The following is a 26,178-nucleotide window of genomic DNA, read 5'->3' on the forward strand; positions in this document are numbered from 1 at the left end:
GTCTGACTGCTCTAACTGTAAAGAACCCTTTCCTATTTAGCTGTTGGAATCGCTTTTCTTCCACTCGCAGTGAGTGCCCCCTGGTCCTTAGTACTGTCTTTGGAAGAAATAAGTCATGTGCCAGTCCTTTATATTGACCACACATGTATTTATACATATAAATGAGATCTCCTCTGAGACGTCTTTTTTCTAAGCTAAACATATCTAACTTTTTCAATCTGCCATCATATGGTAGGCCTCCATTCCTTGTAATAGTCTAGTTGCCCGCCTTTGAACTGACTCTAACTTCTGAATGTCCTTTTTAAAATGTGGAGCCCAAAACTGGATCCCATATTCCAGATGTGGCCTTACAAGTGATTTATAGAGGGGTAACAATACGTTGGGATCACGGGATCTAATCTCTCTTTTTATACACCCTAAAATCTTGTTTGCTTTAGCAGCTGCTGCTTGACATTGAGTGCTGCTGCTCAGCTTATTGTAATGAGAATACCCAAGTCCTTCTCCTGTTCTGTAGTCCCGAGTTTACTTCCATTTAATGTATACGCAGCTATAGGATTACTCCGTCCTAGGTGCATAACTTTACATTTATCAACATTAAATCTCATTTGCCAAGTATCTGCCCATTCTGACATCTTATCCAGATCTTTTTGTAATATTGTACTATCCAGGTCAGTTTTTAATATCCTACATAGTTTGGTGTCATCGGCAAAGACTGACACTGTACTATCAATCCCATCCACAAGGTCATTAATAAAGAGCGTAAAAAGAATCGGTCCAAGCACAGATTCCTGCGGCACCCCACTGCTGACTGCAGCCCATTTAGAGAATGTACCATTTATGACTACTCTTTGTTTCCTATCTTTTAGCCAATTCCTTACCCAGTTGCATATTGTGTCCCCTAGTCCTTGCTTCTGGAGCTTTAGTATAAGGCTATTATGTGGTACAGTATCAAATGCCTTTGCAAAGTCCAAATAAATCACATCAGCTGCATTACCAATATCCAGGTTTGAACTTACCCCCTCATAGAACCCCAACAGGTTGGTTAGACACGACTTATCTTTCATGAATCCATGCTGTTTGTCAGTTATCATATTATTTTCTGCAATATATTTTTGCATGTCATCCCTTAAAATGCCCTCAAAAACTTTGCATACTACTGATGTCAGGCTTACTGGACGGTAGTTGCCTGGATCTACCCTCTTACCTTTCTTAAATATCGGTACCACATCAGCAATCCTCCAATCCTGAGGCACCAACCCTGTTACAAGTGAGTCTAAAAAGATGAGATACAGCGGTCTGTCGATTACGGAGCTCAATTCCCTCAATATTCGTGGATGAATGCCATCTGGCCCTGGGGATTTGTCAATGTTTAATTTACTCAGACGTAGGCGTACTTCATCTTGTGTTAAATTAATTATATCGGGTGGTGGACTTTGATTTTTCACTTGTTGAATGATCCCTGGTACAGTCAGTTCCTTGGTGAATACAGATGAGAAATGCCTATTTAATATCTCAGTCTTTTGTTTGTCCTCTATAACTAACTTGTTATTATATTTTAAGGGGCCGATACTATCCTTTGTTTTCCTTTTGGCATTAATGTATTTATAAAAGATTTTGGGATTTATTTTAATGTCATTGGCGATTTTTGTTTCAGTAGCTAATTTTGCTTGTTTGATTTCTTTTTTACATTTCCTATTGATATCTTTATACTCCTGCAATGCTATTTCTGTATTCTCAGCCTTTAAGATTTTAAATGCCCTTTGTTTTTGTTTTATTATACTTTGTACAGTCTTATTTGTCCATAGTGGTTTCTTTTTATTCCGGGACGTTTTATTACCAGAGGGTATACGTTTATTACAGGACTCTAGCAGTATATCCTTAAACTTACCCCATTTATGTTCGGTATCCCCAGTTACCATGACTTTGTCCCAATCTACACATTTAAGCTCTTCCCTTAATTTGTTGAAATCAGCTTTCCTAAAATTCCAGGTTTTAGCATTTCCCCTTTGAAATGTTCTATTGAATATTATGTTGAAGCTTACCATATTATGATCGCTGGTGCCCAAGTGCTCCCGGACCTGTAGATTTGAAATTGTATCCGGTCTATTTGACAGGACCAGATCTAGCAAATTATCTCCCCTGGTCGGTTCACCTACCATCTGAGAGAGGCAATGGTCTTGAATGGTAGATAAAAACTTACAGCTTTTAGCAGAACCAGAAGATTCTATGTCCCACTGAATGTCTGGATAGTTGAAATCCCCCATAATAAGAACCCGATTATTATTATTAGCTGCCTTTTCAATTTGTTCCAGCATTTCACCCTCTATTTGTTCAGGTATGTTAGGAGGCTTATAGCAAACTCCAATTAGCATTTTTCCATTATTACCCTTCCCATGTACATTTACCCATACTGACTCTACATTGTTGCTGTTCCCCTCAATGTCATCATACAACACAGGTTTTAGGTTAGATTTAATAAATATACACACCCCACCACCTTTTTGGCCTTTCCTGTCCTTCCTAAATGTACTATAACCCTGTATGTTTGTCACCCAGTCATGGCTTTCATCCAGCCAGGTTTCCGTAATGCCCACCACATCATAATCCATGGTTGACATAAGAGTCTCCAATTCATTCATTTTGTTTGCAAGACTTCTTGCATTTGCCAGTAGACATTTAATCCTATTAACACCTTTATTGCTCCTAGCCTCCCTACCTTCCTTGTATGTCCCATCCCCCCCTAATCCTTCATTGACCCCTACCGTCTCCCTGTCTCTATCTGCTCTATCTATCCCCTTATTTGCTCCACTACCCTCCCTCCCCTCCCTCCCTCCCTACCCTGAGGGTCCCTTCTGTAGCTGCCTGCAGAATGAGTTAACTGAGCATCTATCAGTGAGCCCACTATAACGGTCTGTTAGGTAGTTTGTGCATCTTATGTGTTTTTTTTCTGAGATTTAAAATAGAATATGCAGGGAAACCATACAGTGACCATGTAATGGTAGATATTGGGTCTACTATTGCTCTTTAGACCATATATGTGCCTACCAGTTGGGTGCTCGGATGGGTGTGACTCGTGCACCCGAGTATAATTGAAGTTAATGGGGAACTAGAGCATTCCCCCTCTAAATCTTCCCCAAAAATGCTCAAAGAGTTTTCTTTCTTTTCATGACTGAAAGTTGTAGATTCACATTGAAGGCATCAAAACTATGAATTAACACATGTGGAATGAAATAATTAACAAAAAAGTGTGAAACAACTGAAAATATGTCTTATAGTCTAGGTTCTTCAAAGTAGCCACCTTTTGCTTTGATTACTGCATTGCACACTCTTGGCATTCTCTTGATGAGCTTCAAGAGGTAGTCACCGGAAATGGTGTTCCAACAGTCTTGAAGGAGTTCCCAGAGATGCTTAGCACTTGTTGGCCCTTTTGCCTTCACTCTGCGGTCCAGCTCACCCCAAACAATCTCGATTGGGTTCATGTCTGGTGACTGTGGAGGCCAGTTCATCTGGCGTAGCACCCCATCACTCTCCTCCTTAGTCAAATAGCCCTTACACAGCCTGGAGGTGTGTTTGGGGTCATTGTCCTGTTGGAAAATATATGATGGTCCAACTAAACGCAAACTGGATGGAATAGCACGCCGCTGCAAGATGCTGTGGTAGCCATGCTGGTTCAGTATGCCTTCAATTTTGGAAAAATCCCCAACAGTGTCACCAGCAAAGCACTCCCACACCATCACACCTCCTCCTCCATGCTTCACGGTTGGAACCAGCCATGTAGAGTCCATCTGTTCACCTTTTCTGCGTCGCACAAAGACACGGTGGTTGGATCCAAAGATCTCAAATTTGGACTCATCAGACCAAAGCACAGATTTCCACTGGTCTAATGTCCATTCCTTGTGTTCTTTAGCCCAAACAAGTCTCTTCTGCTTGTTGCCTGTCCTTAGCAGTGGTTTCCTAGCAGCTATTTTACCATGAAGGCCTGCTGCACAAAGTCTCCTCTTAACAGTTGTTCTAGAGATGTGTCTGCTGCTAGAACTCTGTGTGGCATTGACCTAGTCTCTAATATGAGCTGCTGTTAACCTTCGATTTCTGAGGCTGGTGACTCGGATAAACCTATCCTCCGCAGCAGAGGTGACTGTTGGTCTTTCTTTCCTGGGGCGGTCCTCATGTGAGCCAGTTTCTTTGTAGCGTTTGATAGTTTTTGCCATTGCACTTGGACACTTTCAATGTTTTCCCAATTTTTCGGACTGACTGACCTTCATTTCTTAAAGTAATGATGGCCACTCGTTTTTCTTTACTTAGCTTTTTTCTTGCCATAATACAAATTCTAACAGTCTATTCAGTAGGACTATCAGCTATGTATCCACCAGACTTCTGCACAACACAACTGATGGTCCCAACCCCATTTATAAGGCAAGAAATCCCACTTATTAAACCTGACAGGGCCCACCTGTGACGTGAAGACCATTTCCGGTGACTACCTCTTGAAGCTCATCAAGAGAATGCCAAGAGGGAGCAAAGCAGTAATCAAAGCAAAAGGTGGCTACTTTGAAGAACCTAGAATATAAGACATAATTTTAGTTGTTTCACACTTTTTTGTTAAGTATTGCATTCCACATGTGTTAATTCATAGTTTTGATGCCTTCAATGGGAATCTACAATTTTCAGAGTCATGAAAGTAAAGAAAACTCTTTGAATGAGAATGTGTGACGGTGTGTCCAAACTTTAGGTCTGTATTGTGTGTGTATGTGTATGTATATATATATATATATATTTTTTTTTTTATTTATTAAATTGAACTGTACACACATGTAAAATATACATACATTTATATTACATGTGTGTACTGATGAATTTTTTGACTAACTGGTGACATTCTCTTCTATCGTCATTGTTCACTTTTCCTTTTGTTCTCCATTCTGCCCAGACCGTCATGACCACTTCTTCCATCCATGACTTGTCTCTACGATATGTAATACTCATACAGCTTTGGCTTCTCGCTTTTCCAGCCCCTTCCTTGTATTTCCCCACCTCTACACAAACCATAGACTGCAATAATGCCTGTCTGTGCCTCCATGTTGTAATATTGTCCCCTATTGTGCCTCCTTATTGTACAATCGTGGCCAAAGGTTTTGAGACTGACACAAATTTTGTTTTTCATAGTTTACTGATTTAATTTTTTTTAGATGTTTTAGTCAGATGTTTCTATGGTTATTGAAGTACAGTTATCAACATTTCATAAGTTTTTACACTTTTAGTTAAAAGTTCATCACGTTTATGCTGACTCCATAGTTAGTGTCCCTCATTTTTTAAGACTGCTACCCTTCACCCTGGTAGCTGGATATGGGCCATATCCTGACTGATGACCCTATCGTCTCTAATCTGTGGCTAAAATTGATCACACTTTCTGTTGGTTTATTTCTCCACTCTTTTTTGTAGCTTGATCCCAAGTTATTAACCGGATTGAGATCTGTGGAGTTTTCTGACCATGAACCCAAAGCCAATATATTTTTCGAGCCACTTAGTTATCATTGTTGCCTTGTGACATGGTCTGCATAATGGTGGGAAAAGAATTGTCCATCACCAATTTGCTCCTGGATGGTCGGGCGAAGTTTCTCTTGGAGGATGTTAGATTCCATTCTTTATTCATGTCACTGTTCTTAGGAAAAGTTGTGAGTGAGCCCACCCCATGCATGAAAGCCCCCACACATGAATGGTCTCACTGTTCACAAACACAGGATTCATGGTATCACTCACATTTTCTTCTTAGGACAGTAATTCTTCCAGATGTCCCAAACAGTCCAAAACGGGCTTCATCAGAGAAAACAACTTTACCTGATTTCTCTGCAGTCCAATCCTTGTACTTTCTGCAGATTGGAAGCCTGCCCTTGATGTTTTTCTTGGAGATAAGTGGCATCTTTGCTACTTTTCTTGACACCAGGTCAGCTCAAAAAGCCTTCACTTCACTGTGAGTCAAGATGCATTGGAACCTGCCTGCTGCCATTCCTGAGCAAGCTCTGCACTGGAGCTGAACCCTATTTAGGAATAGATCCTGGTACTTGCAGGACTTTCTTGGATGGCCTGAAGACTTCTTCACCGCAAATGAACCTCTATTTGAAGTTATGGATGGTCTGATGAATGTTTGATTTACGGGCAATCTTCAAGCAGCAAAATCTTAGTCCTTATCCCCCTACCAACATATGATGTCCATTAACATCATATACCTGCTGCCTGTCCTGGCTTACATATTTCCCAGCAGATGATGGCTATGATATTCAGCCATCATCTGCCTCTTTAACTTGATGAATGCCAGCAAAGGGGCATGTCAGTATATGTACTCATCGGTGCACCCATAATATGATCGTGGGTTGCCGATGGGATGCCATGATGGCCGTGGGTCTGCTGAAGACACCTGTCGTGATGGTATTCCTGTGAACACCAGCCTATGGAAGGTGTTCATAGGAGACCATGATTTTCACTATACACAGCAGTACTGTGGTATTGTATTGCTATGCATATCACAAGCGATCGGATGTTTGCAGACTTTATCCCTTAAAAGGACCAGCAAATACGATACAAAGTGAAAAAAAATGTTTTTTAAAAATATGAAAGTTCAAATTATCCCCCATTTTCCCCCTACTAAAGATAGATGTTTGGCTTCACTACTTTCGTAAAAGTCCAATCTACCAAAATATAAAATTATTGAATCTGATCAGTAAAAGGCCTAATGAGGAAAAGAAATCGATAGCCAGTATTGTGCTTTTTTCACAATTTCGCCGCACTTGGATTTTGTTTCCCATTTTCCAATATATCACACATTAAAATGAAGGGTGCCACTCAAAAGTACAACTTGTCCCTCAAAGATAAGATCACCGATATGATGTAAGCAGGCCATTTTGTGCCACGGCTGAAATTCAATTTTCACGGCAAGAAATGGCTTTGGAATCATCAGATCACTCTTCAGACCAGTCTAGAATTAATGCAAATTGCCACCATAAAAACTGAAGCGGTAAAATCTGGAAAACCAAAATTTGAGTCAGTCTCAAAACTTTTGGCCACAGCTGTGGTAATATAGGTCATTATTGTAGTAATATTGCCCACCATAATTAAAAAACCGAACACCTCACTCCACTCCCACGCTGCTCCGCTCCTCACTTCTCTGCCTCGCATGGACGTCTGGCAAGAGGCGCATGACCGACTCCTAGACTGACCCAGATGACCAGTGAGGCCCTGTGTGCATTGCTCCTCTTCCTCAGGGAAGGGAGTGGATGTGGGTTTTAGAGATCCAAACCCCACCTCCCTTTCCATGCTTTATTAAATTAATTTCTTGAAGTCTCTACTGATATATTTTTTGCCCGAGACCTTCCACCAGTTTTATAGTCTTGGATCTGTTCTTCTTTAGGTGGGATCTAATGTTAGGGTGAACGCTTACAAGGTTCCACAAGTTGCCTACTGCCTGATTCTAATTGGTGTGGATCGAGTGCATGCTTGAAAAATGAGATCAGACACATGAGACACACAGTCGGATATTCATCTTTCCTCGATCGAGGTCGGCCCAGAAACAGACAGATTTATTCCAAGAACATGCTCTTGTAAAAACTAAGAAAAGGGGCATGGTCGGATCTACAGTGAGCATACTTGGATGTGTCCATTGGTCAGTGGGTTGAACAATGTGTTAGTCCATGAGCTGATTGGTGGGAATCATCGTAGGCAGGTCTATGACGTCATTGGACGGATCCATGCTGATGGGAGGGTCTATGTCATCATCTGAAGGATCCATGCTGATGGGAGGGTCTATGTCATCATCTGAAGTATCCATGCTGATGGGAGGGTCTATGTCATCATCTGAAGTATCCATGCTGATGGGAGGGTCTATGTCTTCATCTGAAGAATCCATGCTGATGGGAGGGTTTATGTCTTCATCTGAAGAATCCATGCTGATGGGAGGGTCTATGTCATCATCTGAAGGATCCATGCTGATGGGAGGGTCTATGTCATCATCTGAAGGATCCATGCTGATGGGAGGGTCTATGTCATCATCTGAAGGATCCATGCTGATGGGAGGGTCTATGTCATCATCTGGTGGATCCATGTTGATGGGAGGGTCTGTGTCATCATCTGAAGGATCCATGCTGATGGGAGGGTCTATGATGTCATCGGTGGTCATCTCAGTTATCTCTGAAAACCTGGCTCATGTAAGGCAAATCGACACATTTCCCACAATCCCCTGTGAAGAGGTTAATTAAGTATTTGATCCAATGACTCTCCTGAACACTAATACTATATACAATATTCCACATGTGGTCTCACTAGCGTTTTATACAGTGGGATCACATTCTCCGATCTACTTGCTTTTCCTCTTTGGCCACTCTGTCGATTCTTTATGAAGCTGTCATAAATCAATATCCATAAATCGTTCTCTTCTGAAATCCAGACCTTCCAATACGATATTCCGACTGTGAATTCATTATTTTACATGCCGAAACATTAAAGACTAAAAACTACATTTCAAACATTTTTTTCCTAATTTATCATGGTCTGTGTTTTGTTTTGGGTTTTTTTCTGGACTAAAAATGGTTTGACTATTGATGTTTTATTTTTTCCCTATTCATTATTTAATTCATGCCTTTGTTACCTTTACTTTGTATCATCGGTTTGTTTTTGTATTACAATGTTGGTGTGGTTTTCCTTATATAGATGTTTTAGCCGATTAATCATTTGCAATTTTTCAAAATGTTTTTCACTTGTACTCCATATCTTATTGGAGTCCTAAATCTATCTCCTTTTATTTTTGGGCAGTTGAAGATTAACGTGTGAAAAATTGAAAAAATGATTAGACATATTTTACTGTTAAATGGTCACAAAAAGGCAAAAAACAAGAAAAAAATATTTATTTTGTTTAAAATTTACCCCTTGTGGTATTTTGATGAATCTGGCAAAAATGTCAATGAAATGCCACAAAAGAAAAAAAAACAAAACTCAATTTCATAATGATGAATTATGGAAATGATTAATTGGGGCATAAAGAGGACCATTTTCTGGATTATTTTACTTTTAAATGGAGTATTTCCTTCAATTGGTGCTACTCTGCTGATTCTGGAACACTTTGTTTTTCTTCTGTGCCCCTTCATTACAAAGTTATGCCCGCTGGTCATAAATGTTTTCTTTTCAACCAACTGGGCGTATACCATGGAAACCTTTCTGTGGGCATGGGCGTGTCTTGATTGTCTAGTATCAGAGGAAGAAAGCAAAAGCTGTGTGCACGTAGCTGTGTTTTTATTGGACCGCATCAGGGGAATAAAAGCAAGGGCTGTGTGGGCGTAGCTGTTTTTGATTGGCTAGCAGAGGAAAAAAGCAAAGGCTTTTTGGGTGTGGCCATGTTTTGATTGGCCAGCATCAGAGGAGAAAAAGCAAATGCTGTATGGAAGCGGCTGTGTTTTGATTGGCTAGCATCAGAGGAGAAAAAAAGGCTTTATGGGCATGGCAATGTTTTGATTGGCCATCATCAGAGGAGAAAAAGCAAAGGCTGTATGTGAGTGGCTGTGTTTTGATTGGCCAGCATCAAGAAGAAAAAGCAAAGACTCTATGAGCGTTTCTGTGTTTTGATTGGCCAGCATCAGAGAAGAAAAAGCAAAGAACCTATGAGGGTGGCTGTGTTTTGATGGCCTAGCATCAGAGGAGAAAAAGCTCTGTGGGCAGGGCCATGTTTTGATTGGCCAGCATCAGAAGAGAAAAAGCAAAGGCTCTGTGGGTGTGGCCTTGTTTGGATTGGTCAACATCAGAGGAGAAAAAGCAAAGGCTCTATAGCCATGTCCGTGTTTGGATTGGCCAGCGTCAGAAGAGAAAAAGCAAAGGCTCTATGGGCATGGCTGTATTATGATTGGCCAGCATCGCAGGAAAAAAATGCATAGGCCAAAAATGCTGCGGCAGCCTTATCCTGAAAAATAAAGTATTTTTTCCCCTCTCCATTTCTTGTAATTCCACAGTTTGTCTTCTGTCAATAAAGTAACTCCACAAAGGACTTATCCTCCCCCTTAAAAGATTTGACCATTTCTTTCTCCTTTTATGCTTTAACAGAATTGATAAAATGTTTTTCTTTTGTCTCATTTTATATAACAGAATTTTATTCAATATTCTCTCCAAGCTACATTTATTTTTCTTAATGCCTTTTCAATGCATTTTTTCCCTATTATATTACTTTCTTTAGTAAATTAGAGTGGTTTCTTCTATATTTTACTTTTGCTCACTTTTTTTTTTACACATAATTTAGTTGCCTTAACGGGCTTATTACCAAATTACCAACTGGATAGGTTATGACCTACTGATTACTGGGGGTCACCAATGCTGAGAGCAGGGCTCTGAAATGCCCCATGTCTGCCACCACACCATGCCAACATTCTTTGGTCGGTAGGGGTTCGAACCCTCAGCTTTCAGCAAATTATTGCCTACCCTGTGGATGGGAGAGGACTTGCCCTTTTTGGAATAAGCCTTTAAGATAGCCACGTTTAATAGGGTTTACCGGAACTCTCCTGCAGTTTATCCATGTTTTTAGTGAACACTGTAAACGCAGGTCTCAGATCACCAAAAATATGTTGTAAAAATTTTTTTGAAAAGTTGCAAAACTTTTGCACAACACAAAGTTGCACCACAATTTTGTCATTTTTCATGTTTACACTCCAGTTTCAGCCACTTCTGCCAAAATAGGCAAAGCTGGGGCAGGATGTTGCGACATCCGGTTGTCTAATACATGGCGAGCTGTGGTGTACCTTAAGCTACAGATCTTACTCCAGTCTGTAACTGCTGGAGTTAGGTTTGTGGCTAGGCACACGCCACCTTTAAGATGTGCATGATTGTTAATGAATCGGGTGCCTCTGACTCCATCCTGATCCATCATCGAGACTCGAATGAACAACGTTGGTTTTGATAAACAAAACTAGAAAAGTTAACAAAAAAACCCTGTATATTAATTTAATACTAAAAGGTGTGCTGGCCTTAATTTTCTTTTTTGTTTGTAGTATACTTTGGGGGGATTCCCCATGGGTGGATGGCCCCTTCCAATGTCCCTTTCTACGCATCTTTCCCACACAAGGTTTTAGTTTGGAGCTATGGTTGATGCTAGACACTACTTACGAGCGGTATGAATGGAAGGGTAGTCAGAGAAGCCGGGATCAGAAACTAGAAGGACACGACAGGAAACAGGGAGAAAGCAGAGACACCGTAAGGTCACAGGCCGAGGGTCAGGATTCCAGGAGAGTATGCATAGGATTCAGAGAGCAGACAGAGACGTGGTCAGGAAATGGTCCAAGGTCAGAAACCAGAAGTTAGCGAAAAAGACAGGGAGCGGGCAGAGACAAGTCAATAACAGTCTGGAGTCGTGAAGTCAAGATCAGAATACTTACACACACAAGAGCCAAGAGCACAACTGAGGAACCAGGAAGTACGACTTGTGAAGTTCAGGCAGAGCATGCCCAGTAATGAAAAAGAGCAATCACCAGATATGAGGAGCATCTGAGTAAGCATCTCCCAGGACCAGCATGGAACCTAGTCCTGAAAAACAACCTGTCTGCAGGTGCTTAGGAAACATAGCAGAGCATTTCCAATGCAAAATGCTCTGCACAAGGAAACATGTAAGTGCCAGATCTGCAGTGGAGGAGAGCGTGGCAGAACATAATCAGTGTGCAAAATGCTCTGCACAGAGGAACTGTGACACTATGCCTGTATTTCTCACTTTCCCAGTAAGACCTGGTTTGACATATGGAGAGGTAGGACATTAGTGATAAGAACCATCCATAAAAACACCGGAACTATGGACCTACCCCATGTCCATGAAACTCCACGCTCACCTCTGCTTTACTGTTTCAGTTAAAATTATGCCCAACATGTGAGATAAAAGCAGTTTAGACTTTATTCAGAAATCCATTAAATTGTCCATACAGGAAAGGGTTGAAAAAAATCAATGTAAATGCTCTGGTGCTTAAAGTGGTGTATGCGCTTAGTTAGTCATATGAAGACTTGATCCTATCTTTACCACTGTTTCCTAAATCATCTGTTCATTGGATGGATTAAAATATAAATTAAATAGGAACATGCAAGAATATACAAGGTTAAATAAGTAAAGAAACACTCGAAGAGAAACGGATGCCGAGAACAAGGCTTGATAGAATCATGCACGACTGAAAGTTTTAAGGGGATATACTAATGTACTGTGTGATGTTGACTTCCTTCCTTCATGATAGCCATTCTAATACACATCCACATGGCTATAGTGTTTATCTCCTGTTTGTGCATTATTTCTTTAGCCCCCCATACCCGTCAGATAATGGCCAGCCAAACAATGACACCAATACACGGGAGTGCTCACTTTGTGAATACTCCTGTGTCCTCTATCTCTGGTGATGGCCTTCGTCAGTCCAAAATTGATCTTTACCGCCCTGGACAATCATCTGTCGGTGGCCCTCATATACTTTAGACATTTGGCCAAGTCATTCATCATCGGCAGAGTAAAGGCCGCTTTACACGCAACGACATCGCTATCGAAATGTCGTTGGGGTGACGGAATTCGTGACGCACATCCGGCCTCGTTAGCGACGTCATTGCGTGTGAAACGCAGGAATGACCGTTAACGATCAAAAATACTCACCATATCGATGAACGTTGACACGTCGTTCTAATCTCAAATATCGTTGCTGTTGCAGGACGCAGGTTGTTCGTCGTTCCTGCGGCAGCACACATCGCTATGTGTGACACCGCAGGAACGAGGATCAACATCGTACCTGCGGCCGCCAGCAATGAAGAGGGAAGGAGGTGGGCGGGATGTTACGCCCGCTCATCTCCGCTCCTCCGCTTATATTGGGCGGTCGCTTAGTGACGCCGCTGTGATGCCGCACGAAGCGCCCCCTTAGAAAGGAGGTGGTTTGGTGGCCACAGCGCCGTCACTAGGCAGGTAAGTATGTGTGACGGGTGTTAGCGATGTTGTGCACCACGGGCAGCGATTTGCCTGTGACGCACAACCGACGGGGGCGGGTGCTTTCACCAGCGACATCGCTAGCGATGTTGCTGTGTGTAAAGTGGCCTTTAGGCTAATGTGTATGGGGGGTTTTAGTCTGAATTGTGGGTCTCTCTCCTCTTCTCCTTTCATGGGGTATGGGATGTCACATCTTTAATATCAGCTGTTTCCTAAGGGTCCCGTTACACGTAGCGACTTACCAGCGATCCCGATAATGATACGACCTGATCAGGATCGCTGGTACGTCGCTACATGGTCGCTAGTGAGCTGGCAAACAGGCAGATCTAATTAACAATGCAGCAACGATACGGCGATCCGTATAACGACCTCAGCGGTCGTTGGGACCCTGTGACACAGCAGCTATTCTGACGACTGAGACCTCGATAGAGGCGTAGTCTTTCCACCCAGGCGTGCCGATGAGGTTGCTCGTCGTTGTTATGGTGTCAAACACAGCGATGCATGCTGCCCAGCGGGACACCAATGATCAAAAAATGAACCAGGACGTTCAGGTACGATCGGCGATATTGCAGTGGGGGCTGGTCGCTGCTATGTGCGAGATCGCTAGGGAGGTCGCTGTTGCATCAAAAAACCTCTGATGTTTCAGCGATCTCGCTAACGACATCGATATGTGTAACGGGGCCTTAAGTTCCTTCGTGCCTCAAGGTCTCTGGAAAAGATCAAGTTTCTCATTCTGGGCAGGAGATTGTTCAGTATCCAGTGTGCTGGAGATCAGTTTCCCAGTTGACATTAGGTATAAATATCTAAAATCTTGTACTAACGGGGCATGTAGGCAGCTGCAAATGGTAATCATATCTGTAAAAGGTGAGAGAAATCATGGAAAATATGGTCCTATACATGGTAAGCCAGTCCACAGCAAACCCTGGCACATGTGACTCTTGTAGTAACCATTGGTCGTATCGGTGATATGTTGGCGATTGCTGCAGTGCTCACATTCCCATTCATGTTGGAAGGAGAAACTCTATGACATGTAGTATACCCGACAGCACTACTGAGGAGCGGCAGAGGATTGGTTGGTGAGTGTAAGGTTTTTTTCCAGCAATGTCAGCTCTGCTGTTCTCAGTGGGCGACATGATATTTTTGTGTCATTGATTAGCTGCAAGTCATCAATATTCCAACAAAGTGGATATCTATTCTGACATAATATAAAAGGCTGCAGTTGGTCAACGTCTTCTGATTGGCATCAGTGCCGAGATCAGTGGAACATTAGATATGGGGAACAAAGCATATAATAGGGTGTTACCTATTACCTAGGAGGGAAAGTATCTACGTTCTCATTACTTTCACGGTGTGATACCCTTTGGAGGGAGAGTGGGTAAGTGCTGGTTACGCTCACGATGTGGAGAACAGAGCACACGATAGGGTGATACCCCACGGAGGGAGAGTGGGTAAGTGCTGGATACTCACGATGTGGAGAACAGAGCACACGATAGGGTGATACCCCACGGAGGGAGAGTTGGTAAGTGCTGGATACTCACGATGTGGAGAACAGAGCACACGATAGGGTGATACCCCATGGAGGGAGAGTGGATAAGTGCTGGATACTCTCACGATGTGGAGAACAGAGCACACGATACGGTGATACCCCATGGAGGAAGGGTGGTTAAGTGCTGGTTACGCTCACGATGTGGAGAACAGAGCACACGATAGGGTGATACCCCATGGAGGAAGAGTGGGTAAGTGCTGGATACCCACGATGTGGAGAACAGAGCACACGATAGGGTGATACCCCATGGAGGAAGAGTGGTTAAGTGCTGGTTACGCTCACGATGTGGAGAACAGAGCACACGATAGGGTGATACCCCATGGAGGGAGAGTAAGTGCTGGTTACGTTCACGATGGGGGGAACAGAGCACACAATAGGGTAATACCCCATGTAATTATTGGATCCAGTTGGATGAAAAGCCTAGGAGGAGTGAATGGATTCTTCAACAACGATAACGGTTTATTTAGGTTTTTTTATTCACAATGCGTTTCAATGCTGTACCGGCACCTTTATCAAGTGAAAAGAAAAACAAATGTTATTGAGTAAAAAACCTTATTACAATCATTTACCAAGAGTGTTTTCATCCAACGGGATCCAACTGCAACGTCACCAATGTGGGAGGTGAGTATCCATTTTTTTTCTGCATGGCACTGGATTTATTAAGCAGTATTTGCACATCTCCCTTAAATGTCAATTTTCAACACTTTCCCACTTTTGGAAGGTACTAGCCACTGTAGCCCAATAAGTCCTCTGTTTTTTTATATTATGTCCTCCTTGTCTGGTCATCACATTTGATAAATTTGCTCAGATCCTCAAGGCTCTTTAACCGGTCTGATGTTGGATCACTATGCTCGGACACACCACAGCCTCATAGAAATATACAGTGTGTCCACCCATATCCTGTCCACCGCCATTAACTTGAGAACGGCGGCAGCTATAGGCATAGAAGTGGTGTCTAGGTATAGTAAAGTAGCCATGCGCTACGCAATGAAACCACCTATAGCACCACCTGGTGGAAAACAACGGAGTTAGCATTTTTATCTTGAAAACGGAACGAGATAGAGAAAAAAAGTGAATTACAAAGTTGTAGGGTATCATCAATTCAATACGAATCGATACCTTGCATACAGAAATGCTATGATTAGAACATGTAAAACTCACAAGGCTTCAGACGTGAAGCGATACCTCATGGAGGCCTTCCTACAAGTCATTGGGTATGGAGGCTGCGTGGAGTGGCCTCCACGCTCACCTGACCTGACCCCATTGGACTTCTTACTGTGAGGTCACATCAAACAGCAGGTGTATGGGACCCCTCCACCAACATTGCAGAACCTATGACGACGTATCACAGATGCTTGTGCAAACGTGTCACCTACCATATTGCACAACGTGCAGCAAGATACAGTATGCTGTCCAGAGTCCAGATGTGCATTGCAGCTGACGGTGGCCACTTTAAGCATCAAAGTTAAATGAGCGCCGTATGCGTGACCAGCATTCAATGTTTTGGGGGGTCATGGGTTTCATATCATAGCATTTCTGTATGCCAGGTGTCGATTCGTATTGAATTGATGATGCCCTACAATTTTTTAATTCCCTTTTTCCTCTATCTTGTTCCATTTTCGAGATAAAAATGCTAACTCCGTTGTTTTCCACCAGGTGGCGCTACAGGTGGTTTCATTCCGTAGCGCATGGCTACTTTACTATACCTAGATACCACTTCTATGCCTATAGCTGCCATCGTTCTCAAGTTAATGGCGGTGGACAGGATATGGGTGGACACACTGTATATTATAATGCACCCTACAAAGCCCCCCAAATCAGCCCATAGTGCTCCATATATTGTATAAAGTTAACTTGCTCGGGTCAGGAGAGGCGCGGCCAGTCCAAGCATTGCCATCCCATCTCTGACCGAATTGCCCACACCTGGGAAGGAGCCCTAGAGGCCCCATTACACGCTACGATTTAGCTGACGATATGTCGTCATGGTCACGGTTTCCGTGACGCACTTCCGTCGTCGCTAGCGACGTTGTTGCGTGTGACACCTACGAGCGACTCCGAACGATCGCAAAACTAGCGAAATCCATTGACCATTGACACGTCATTCATTTTCAAAATATTGTTCATCGTTGCGAACGCAGCAGACATATTGCTATGTTTAACACCCTGCCAATGACGAACAACATTGTTAGCGTGTCCGTCATCAGCGACGCGGGCGTGACGTTACGAGCAATGCTCCACGCCTCCTCCACTCTGATTGGTCTCAGATGGACAATTATATGCCTTTGTCGTTGCCAGAATCGTTGGGAGGATTGCTTTGTGACGGTGTCCACACGACCGCCTTGGTCAAACAATATATCGCTAAACGATGTAGCATCGTTTGTGAGATGTGTACGTGTGACCGCTACAAAACGACCTATGAGCGATATCAGCAAATTGTAGCAACGATCTTGGCGTATCACATCGCTAACAAGATCGCTGCGATATCGTTGCGTGTAAAGCGGCCTTTACTCTCATCCATTTTTCCTCTTTCCCATTCTTCAACATTAAGAAATAACTGTTCACTTGCTGTTTAACATATCCCCCTCTTGACAGGTGTCATGGACAGGAGATAATTTGCATTATTTAACCCTACCTATATTATGGCTTAGCATTGTGGAATATTAAAGGAATTTTAATGAAGCAAAAGAGTCCTCTACAAAAGAGTCCTCCTCACGCGTGTAAATTCGGTGTTTTGTCAATATTATATTTCAAAATATTAATGAAAAGGTTACAACCAGCGCATTATTTGTGACACAGGTAATGCAATGTTACCATTTCTCTGCTTGTGATGATTGTCATCCAGGGCTCAGTGGTGAATACATTGTGCTCGCTCTCCTCCCGCGCTGCAGCTGCAGAACAGCATCAGGAGCCCGTGATCATCACTGTGAATAATTTGTGCCAGCTCCTGGGAAAAGAATCAGTTGGCCAGTTCTGTGATTCAGATCCAGTCCCCAGGCAAGGCTTTTTTTCTAGTTCATTGGTGCCAGACTTTAAAGTAAAACATAGACATTTTAATATTCAATGCAGACATTACTCTTGTTTTATGCAGAGTGGTTGCCTGACCTGGAGACGACATAACAAAACCACGTCGTGCTATATACAGCCAGATGTCCTATTAGGGAAAAATCAGAGAACATCATAGGGGACGAACACTGGACAGACAGCGGGGGCACTTATTTAATTTCCAGTGAAAGATACAGTTTTATTTTATTTTTTAGAATGTGAAAAAGAAACTGAAATGTCTTCATTTTTTCTGATCCATTTTAATGAAGAAGGTCACATTTCTCTCAATGCACCCACAAATAATAAAAATTGCTCCTGAGATTTGAAGGTACCATCTTGGCCACATTAGGCAGTATACATTACATGACTTGCACATACGAACGCCCCAATTCATCATTATTTTTACACCTTTTTTGTTTTAAGTAAAAGTTTGGATTTTAGGCAGTTTTTGTTCACCAAATCCATTATGACTTTTAGGCCAGTTTACCCGTTTTTGGGGCTAAATAATTATTGGAGACTTTTCAAAATAATGCAAAATATTTGCCCAGTTGTACTCCAATACCCTTAAAGAGAATCTGTCACCAGATTTGGGGCCTATAAGCTGCGGCCACCACCAGTGGGCTCTTATATACAGCATTCTAACATGCTGTATATAAGAGCCCAGGCCGCTGTGTTGAACAAAAATATAACTTTTAACAGAAGAAGGAGGACAAAGATGGCCGAAAGAGGAGGCGTTGGTACCTGAGAACAGACACACCCATCCAACCAGTCTGCATCGCTCCACCCTTAGGTGAGTATTTTAAAGTGATTTTTATGTTGTTCACAGCAGCCTGGGCTCTGATATACAGCATGCTAGAATGCTGTATATAAGAGCCCACTGGTGGTTGACGCTGCTTATAGTCGCCAAATCTGGTGACAGGTTCCCTTTAAGAGTCGCCAGTCTAACACGTTTGGTGGCCTTGGGACTAAGGGTACCTTCACACTTTAGCGATGCAGCAGCGATCCGACCAGCGATCTGACCTGGTCAGGATCGCTGCTGCATCGCTACATGGTCGCTGGTGAGCTGTCAAACAGGCATATCTCACCAGCGACCAGTGACCAGCCCCCAGCCAGCAGCGACGTGCAAGCGACGCTGCGCTTGCACGGAGCCAGCGTCTGGAAGCTGCGGACACTGATAACTAAGGTAAACATCGGGTATGGTTACCCGATGTTTACCTTAGTTACCAGCTCACACCGCTTAACTTAGCGTGTGCAGGGAGCAGGAGCCGGCACTGGCAGCGTGAGAGCTGCGGAGGCTGGTAAGGAAGGTAAATATCGGGTAACCATTGGTTACCCGATGTTTACCTTGGTTACAGCTTACCGCAGGCTGTCAGACGCCGGCTCCTGCTCCCTACACATTCAGGATTGTTGCTCTCTCGCTGTCACACACAGCGGTGTGTGCTTATCAGCGGGAGAGCAACAATAAAAAAAACGAACCAGGGCTGTGTGTAACGAGCAGCGATCTCACAGCAGGGGCCAGATCGCTGCTCAGTGTCACACACAGCGAGATCGCTAATGAGGTCACAAAAAACGTGACTCAGCAGCAATCTCAGTAGCGATCTCGCTGTGTGTGAAGTACCCCTTACTGTACACAATAGGTCTCCTCTAACGATTCTGACTCTGACTTTAACCTCCTGGTACCGACCTCACATGATGATCCTTGTTACCACCAGCTTGATCCACATGTTAGTAGCTTATTCCATGGCTCCATCCCAGGGTAAAGGCCCAGTCACACTAAACAACTTACCAGCGATCCCAACAACGATCAAACCTGCTAGGGATCGCTGGTAAGTTGCTAGGAGGTTGCTGGTGAGATGTCACACTGCGACGCTCCAGCGATCCCACCAGCAACCTGACCTGGCAGGGATCGCTGGAGCGTCACTACACGAGTTGCTGGTGAGCTCACCAGCAACCAGTGTCCCAGCCCCCAGCCAGCAGCGCCGCGTGGAAGATGCTGCGCTTGGTAACTAAGGTAAATATCGGGTAACCAACCCGATATTTACCTTCGTTACCAGCGCACGCAGCTACACGTGCACAGAGCAGGGAGCAGCGCACACCGCTTAGCGCTGGCTCCCTGCTCTCCTAGTTACAGCACACATCGGGTTAATTACCCGATGTGTGCTGCAGCTACATGTGCACAGAGCAGGGAGCAGCGTACACCGCTTAGCGCTGGCTCCCTGCTCTCCTAGCTACAGTACACATGGGGTTAATTACCCGATGTGTACTCTGCTACACGTGCAAGAAGCAGGAGCCGGCACTGACAGTGAGAGCAGCGGAGGCTGGTAACGAAGGTAAATATCGGGTAACCAAGGACAGGGCTTCTTGGTTACCCGATGTTTACCGTGGTTACCAGTGTCCACAGAAGCCGGCTCCTGCTGCCTGCACATTTAGTTGTTGCTGTCTCGCTGTCACACACAGCGATCTGTGCTTCACAGCGGGACAGCAACAACTAAAAAATGGCCCAGGACATTCAGCAACAACCAACGACCTCACAGCAGGGGCCAGGTTGTTGCTGGATGTCACACACAGCAACATCGCTAGCAACATCGCTGCTACGTCACAAAAGTTGTTTGTTAGCAGCGATGTTGCTAGTGATGTTGCTTAGTGTGACGGGGCCTTAAGTGGAAGATTTCTGTACAAAGCTTAAGGTTGTAAGTCAGGGCAATGCCATGTTTTGTAGGAGGAAGTACCAAGCGAACAACAAAAGGGAAGGGAAACCCTGTGTCTTGGGAAGGAGGAGATGGTGACCCCTGACCAAGCCTACCGCTGGCACCTGGCTTCCCTCACCACCATAGATAGGTTTCACACCTATGCACCGAGCCGGATACCTGACACTGAAATATTCCCTAGGTAGAAATGGATGGGATGAGTGCTTAGTCAACCCCATTAAGTCCTAAACAACATACAGGTGTCGCGGGCGGGGAGGAGGGTGTCAACACTGCGCTCTCCCACTGCTCGGGTCCGGCCACCGCTGCTCTGCGGCTACTGCTGCTGCTCGGTGGCTCGAGCGATGTGCCGGATCCCGGGGACTCGAGCGGCGCTCCTCGCCCATGAGTGAAAGGGGGAATTGATTTGTTGGTGGGGGATTTGATTAATGTCCGTGACGCCACCCACGGTTGTGGTGATTGTGTGGACACCACCGCTGCTCTGTCTGGGGATCCCGGGAGTGGTGATATGGAGCAGCTAGATGTTGGTTTGCCCCTCCATGGGTAGGGGTTTTGGTAGTCCCGGGGCCTGATGATGGGGAGGTCAGGATGGTGGACAGGTGGGTTATGGGGCCTGTGGAGGTGCAGGGACGCAGGGGCAGCGCTGTGCCGCACGGCACGGAGGTACTCACTCAGCCCAAGGATGATGACACAGTTCACGGTAAACAAACGGCTGGTTGGACGGGTCCCTCGGACGGCTACGGTGCTGATGTTCCCTGCAGTTAGCGGTGAAGGCCACTTCCCTGCACCTAAGTACGGTTCTTTGGTAGCGATGGATTCCCACTGGTAACTCGCTCCCCAGCTTGGATATGAGCCGGAGGAGCCCCTCTCTTGCCCGCAGGCGCTGGCCCTGAGAAACTGGTGCCCTGGCGGTGGCGGTGTCTCTCTCTAACGGTCGGACTGTTGCCTTCAATCGGGACTTGGTTGTTGGGAGACCCAGAGGTCCCCTTCACTGACGGATTTGGCAAATTCACGGCGATTCCTAGCCTTGCCGGGATCCGAAAGGCCCCTGCCAATGGTGCTGGCTTCTCTTCGTATACCGCTCCGGTACCGCCGGGCCACCACCCGTCCACGGTCCTTTCGGCAACCTCCGATCAGCCTCTCCTGCAGACGGTCACCGCCGTCTGCCAACCTTGTTGTCTCAGTCCGGGGCACACACCCGGACCAACTTCAGGCTTTCAAACTGTCACTTTTCTTCTCTCACTTCCACTCCTGTCACTAGCTCCACTGTCACTTCACTTCTACTCTCCAACTCATCTCAAACTCATCTGCCTGGTTTACCCGCCTCCAGGGCCGTGAACTCCTCGGTGGGCGGAGCCAACCGCCTGGCCCACCCCCTGGTGTGGACATCAGCCCCTGGAGGAAGGCAACAAGGATTTGTGTTCTGACCTTGGTGTTCCTGCAGGGAATGTGGGGTGTGTGTGGTGTTGTGACCTGTGACCCCTGGCTTGCCCAGGGCGTCACATAGGGAAAACACACACAGGGGAATGTAAACAAAACGTGCTATATAAGTGAAGAAATATTATTATTAGTCTTGTTTTTTTGTGGCTCATACTGTTTTGGTTTAAAAATAGTGTTGCTATTTTAGGGCCACAATGTCCAAACTCACTGCAATTCTCTTTCTCTTTACATAGGAATATATGAGGCTGTTAATTTAGGTCAGGACTCAGGAGACCAGTAATTGGGTTGGACATCACGATCCTATGAAGGACTATAAAATATGGTCCTGTGAAGGCTGAAAGAACTATTTTTTTGGTGCGACGCTCTAAACGCAGCAGAGTTTTTGTTTCCAATTGTTGGGCTGCAAAAACTCTATTAAGACGCGGCATAGAATGTCCTAAAAAAGTTCCCGATAAATCCCAGCTGTACCATACATTACAGCATGCTATTGTTTTATGCATTTGTTTTTTTTTCCTCTTGAAGTCAATGAATAAAGAAGCCTCCAAGATGAAAAGCTCTGATCTTTTGTGGCAGAAAAAAGGAAGTCAAAAGTGCTGAAAAAACGCATGTTGCTCCATTGTGCTCAATTAATGGGAATTAATAGTATATACTATACAGCAATAATATAATAATGCCGCCCCAGATTTTTTGTTTCTGTCCTGAGCCCCAAAGCCTCATTATCTAATAGCAGTAACGGTAGCGGCCACAAGTTAGGTAACATTGGTATCTCCTCGATGTTGGTAACGTTATTCTTCCCTAACAAGTCGAGGTTTTATTTTCTACAAACAATCCTGTTTTCCCTATTTAGGATCTCGGAGCCGCTTGTGGGAGACCTTAGCACTGACCTGTGGGGACTATAGCTCAGTGTGATACTGCTGTAACAAAAGGTATTGTGGAATAAAAATATGCGCTGTCACTTCATACGTCCTACAAAGTGCGAGCGCTGGAGACCGTACGAAGGGAACATTCTCATGGTATATTGATGTCTGTTTCAGATTTTGCCTAATGCTTGTGCTATTCAGTAGACCGCCATAGATTAATCCAATTGTGTCTGGTAACGAAGGTTTTTTTTAAGGACACAATAGTCCTTGATGTAGCGGGAGAATTGTAGGGGCTGTAATCTTTATAGAATGTTAGCGATAATTATGGCTCGTAATGGCAGATATCGGTTAAGAAGTGGCACTGTCATTGGTTTCCTCTTATCGGCAATTTAACTTTAGTTTTTAATGTGCCGACAGCCTATAGGTAATTTTGCCAATCCTCTCCGAGAATATATTATGTATGTAGCAAGAAGAGAAGTAATAAAATATAGGATAAAAATACCTTATGATGCTGTGTATTTCACAAGCACCTTCTTGTACATTGTTGGGACTGATGTTGCGTCAACTGGTAGCCATAGTTTGCTACTACGTGAATCAGCCCCTTCCAGGAAAAATGGTTTAATTATTTTTACCCATATCTGTCACAAGTGACAGACATGTAGTAGAAAAATGGATTATCGGTCTGGCGAGCGCTGACAATGCACAGGTTCCGTTATAGATTAAATTGTTTTATTGTTTAAAATATTTCTAGAATGCTCCTGTTAGTTAGATACAATACAACGCGTTTCAGCAATATATCAATGCTTTCCTCAGGTATCCTGATACCTGAGGAAAGCATTGATATATTGCTGAAACGCGTTGTATTGTATCTAACTAACAGGAGCATTCTAGAAATATTTTAAACAATAAAACAATTTAATCTATAACGGAACCTGTGCATTGTCAGCGCTCGCCAGACCGATAATCCATTTTTCTACTACATGCCCACTCCCTTCTGAGGGAATCGGTCAGAGCTGCAGAAAGACACAGGCACTTCCATCCCAAAGTGAAACATCCAGCTGGAGAACGGTGGATCGCTGCAACACTCCAAGACCCAGAGTGCCGGGGATCCTAGGAGGAATCAGCGGTCCCTGATCCGGACATCTCCACTAAAGATCACGACCTAATAGCATCGATACCAAGGATTCAAACCCCCGTCCACTCGGAGGACCCATACAACCAACACCGGGGTTGTGCGAGGGCGCACAACCTCATCAGGTGAGCAAATTCAAATTCCTCTAAATCTAATCTTAGATCCGCGGGTACTCCTCATATGCGCTACTCTCTCTTTTTTCAGTGATACAAGTGACAGACAGTCATGTGGTTTCTGGCCATAGAAGGTCACAGCGTTTGGCTGCACAGAATGCTCCCTTTCTATTGTTCCTGCTGCCAGTATTCATTGGTATACATAGCTTTCCTGCTGGATTCACCTCTCCTCCTTTGGACCCAACCGGAGCTCGCCTTCCATCCAGCTGCTGATCATCAGCATTATTGTGGCACCCCAGTGGTCACGGGAGCCACAGTGTCATTGTTCCCCTCACCGGGATCAATGCTATGCTTGTAGGGAGAGTGGGGACAACTCCTTGTCAGGAACATCACATACAACATCTGATAACCTGTTTTGAAGGAGTCTCTCTGTACATGCTAAACAAGAATGCCGCAGAGACACTGTCAGATGTTTCTCAACACTGGCAAGAAACTAGCCAGGTTTTTCACCGGGAAGGAACAACCACAGGAAAGGCCGTCTCCAGTCAAGGAAACCGCCTATACCAAAACATGGTATCCATCCACAGACAGCTGTTTCGGGGCATTTGCCCCTCATCAGTGTGGAGTCGGAAACTGGCTAGTGGGAGCAATGCCTAGTAGAAGACCACATAGGTACAGATGGTTGACCTCGGGGAGATCAACATCCAACACCGCGGAGACACCATCACGTGTTTCTCAACGCAGTGACACTAAAACAAGGCCCCCTGGGAAAATATGCAAAACAAGAATGCCACGTAGACACCATCACATGTTTCTGGCATATTTTCCCAGAGGGCCTTATTCTAGTGTCACTGCGTTGAGAAACACGTGATGGTGTCTCCATGGTGTTGGATGTTGATCTCCCCGAGGTCAACCATCTGTACCTATCTCTGTACATGCTGACCTGGGGGAAGGGTTAGAGTGAACAGGAAGGAAGTCAGGCAGAACAGTGTTGGCGAGGAGAAAGAGCGGTCGCTGTTTGAGAGCTGCTGTGTGAGCTTTCCAGGACCGAGTGCTAGTACAGGACATCGGTTACTGGGTACTAATGGCCTAGTAGCAAAACCCGGAGGGCAAGAGATTCTACATTCCTGGCCCACCTTAGTTCCAAGACGCAGCAGCAATATAGAACCTTGGATTGCAGTAAAACAAGCAAGTCCCATAACCGGTTCACGTTGCCCGGGGACAGTCACAGGGGACAGTCACGTTGTCACAGGGGACAGTCATCTTTAAGTAAAGAGAGAGAAGGGAATACTGAGCTGCTCCAGGCTGCGGCGCCTCCCACCAAGAGAACATTAAGGAAGGCCTGTAAGCCGCTAGGCAAGGAGACATCCACGCTGCTTCTGGACTGACCGGACCACTGCAAACCTGGACCATAACACATGACCAGTAAAGATAAAGAGGAAACTACCAACTTGTGTTGTCCAGTTACTACCGGCGTCCCAGCCCTACACCCCGTTGCACCACTACAACCCCCACCATCCTCCTGGGGCCCACTCCGCCTGTGGGGAGTGATCACACCTGAGCTGCACTACCACCAGCCCCAGCAAGGAACCTTGAAGCGGTGGCTAATCCCTGGCCGCATACCACAGGGGGTGGTATGACAAATTTTCCACAATCACCCCGCTTTCCCTTCATTTACCTTCATTTACTGCAGACTTCGGGGCAACGGAACCAGGCAAAGCCACCTGTGACATCGCCTGACCCGACCCTCAAAGGCTCGGCAACAAGTAGGTTAACCACCTGCCCCGTGGGGCGCTGCGTTAGCTTGGTGATTAAATGCTCCCTTCCTTCATGGAACTAGTGCTGGTGATATTTTTCAGTTCCTTCAAGTCTAGGTTGCAAGCAAGTGGCTTTTACTCCTCTGTGGTATTGTTGCTGAAAACTGCTGAACTTTTACCTGAGTCATCTGTAGATAAGTAGATCATGCTTTTCCCCCTGTGTGTCCTCCTTGTGTCTTCCTTTAGTGTTTAGTGGGGTTGACGAAGAGCTCATCTCACCCATTCCCTATTTAGGGTCCAGCACTAGGGATACCTAGGGTCAGATATCCAGCTCGGCGTATAGGTGCGGAACTTATCTAGGGTGATGAAGGACCCCAGTGACCAGCAGTAGGTTTGGTCAGGGGTCACCATCTTCCTTCTAACTAAACACAGGGGTTCCCTTCCCTTTCATCGTTTGCTTGGTACTTCCCCGTACCTAGCGTGACAATATCCTAATACAACTTTAAGATATATTTTTTATCCTAATATACATTAAAAGTTATATTTTAATACTTCTCTCTTTAATTTTTTAATGTGTTTTGGTTCCAATTGCGACCAGCCTAATGCTTGGTAAAATCTA

The sequence above is a fragment of the Anomaloglossus baeobatrachus genome, chromosome 10 (assembly GCF_048569485.1).
Source record: "Anomaloglossus baeobatrachus isolate aAnoBae1 chromosome 10, aAnoBae1.hap1, whole genome shotgun sequence".
Classification (NCBI taxonomy): domain Eukaryota; kingdom Metazoa; phylum Chordata; class Amphibia; order Anura; family Aromobatidae; genus Anomaloglossus; species Anomaloglossus baeobatrachus.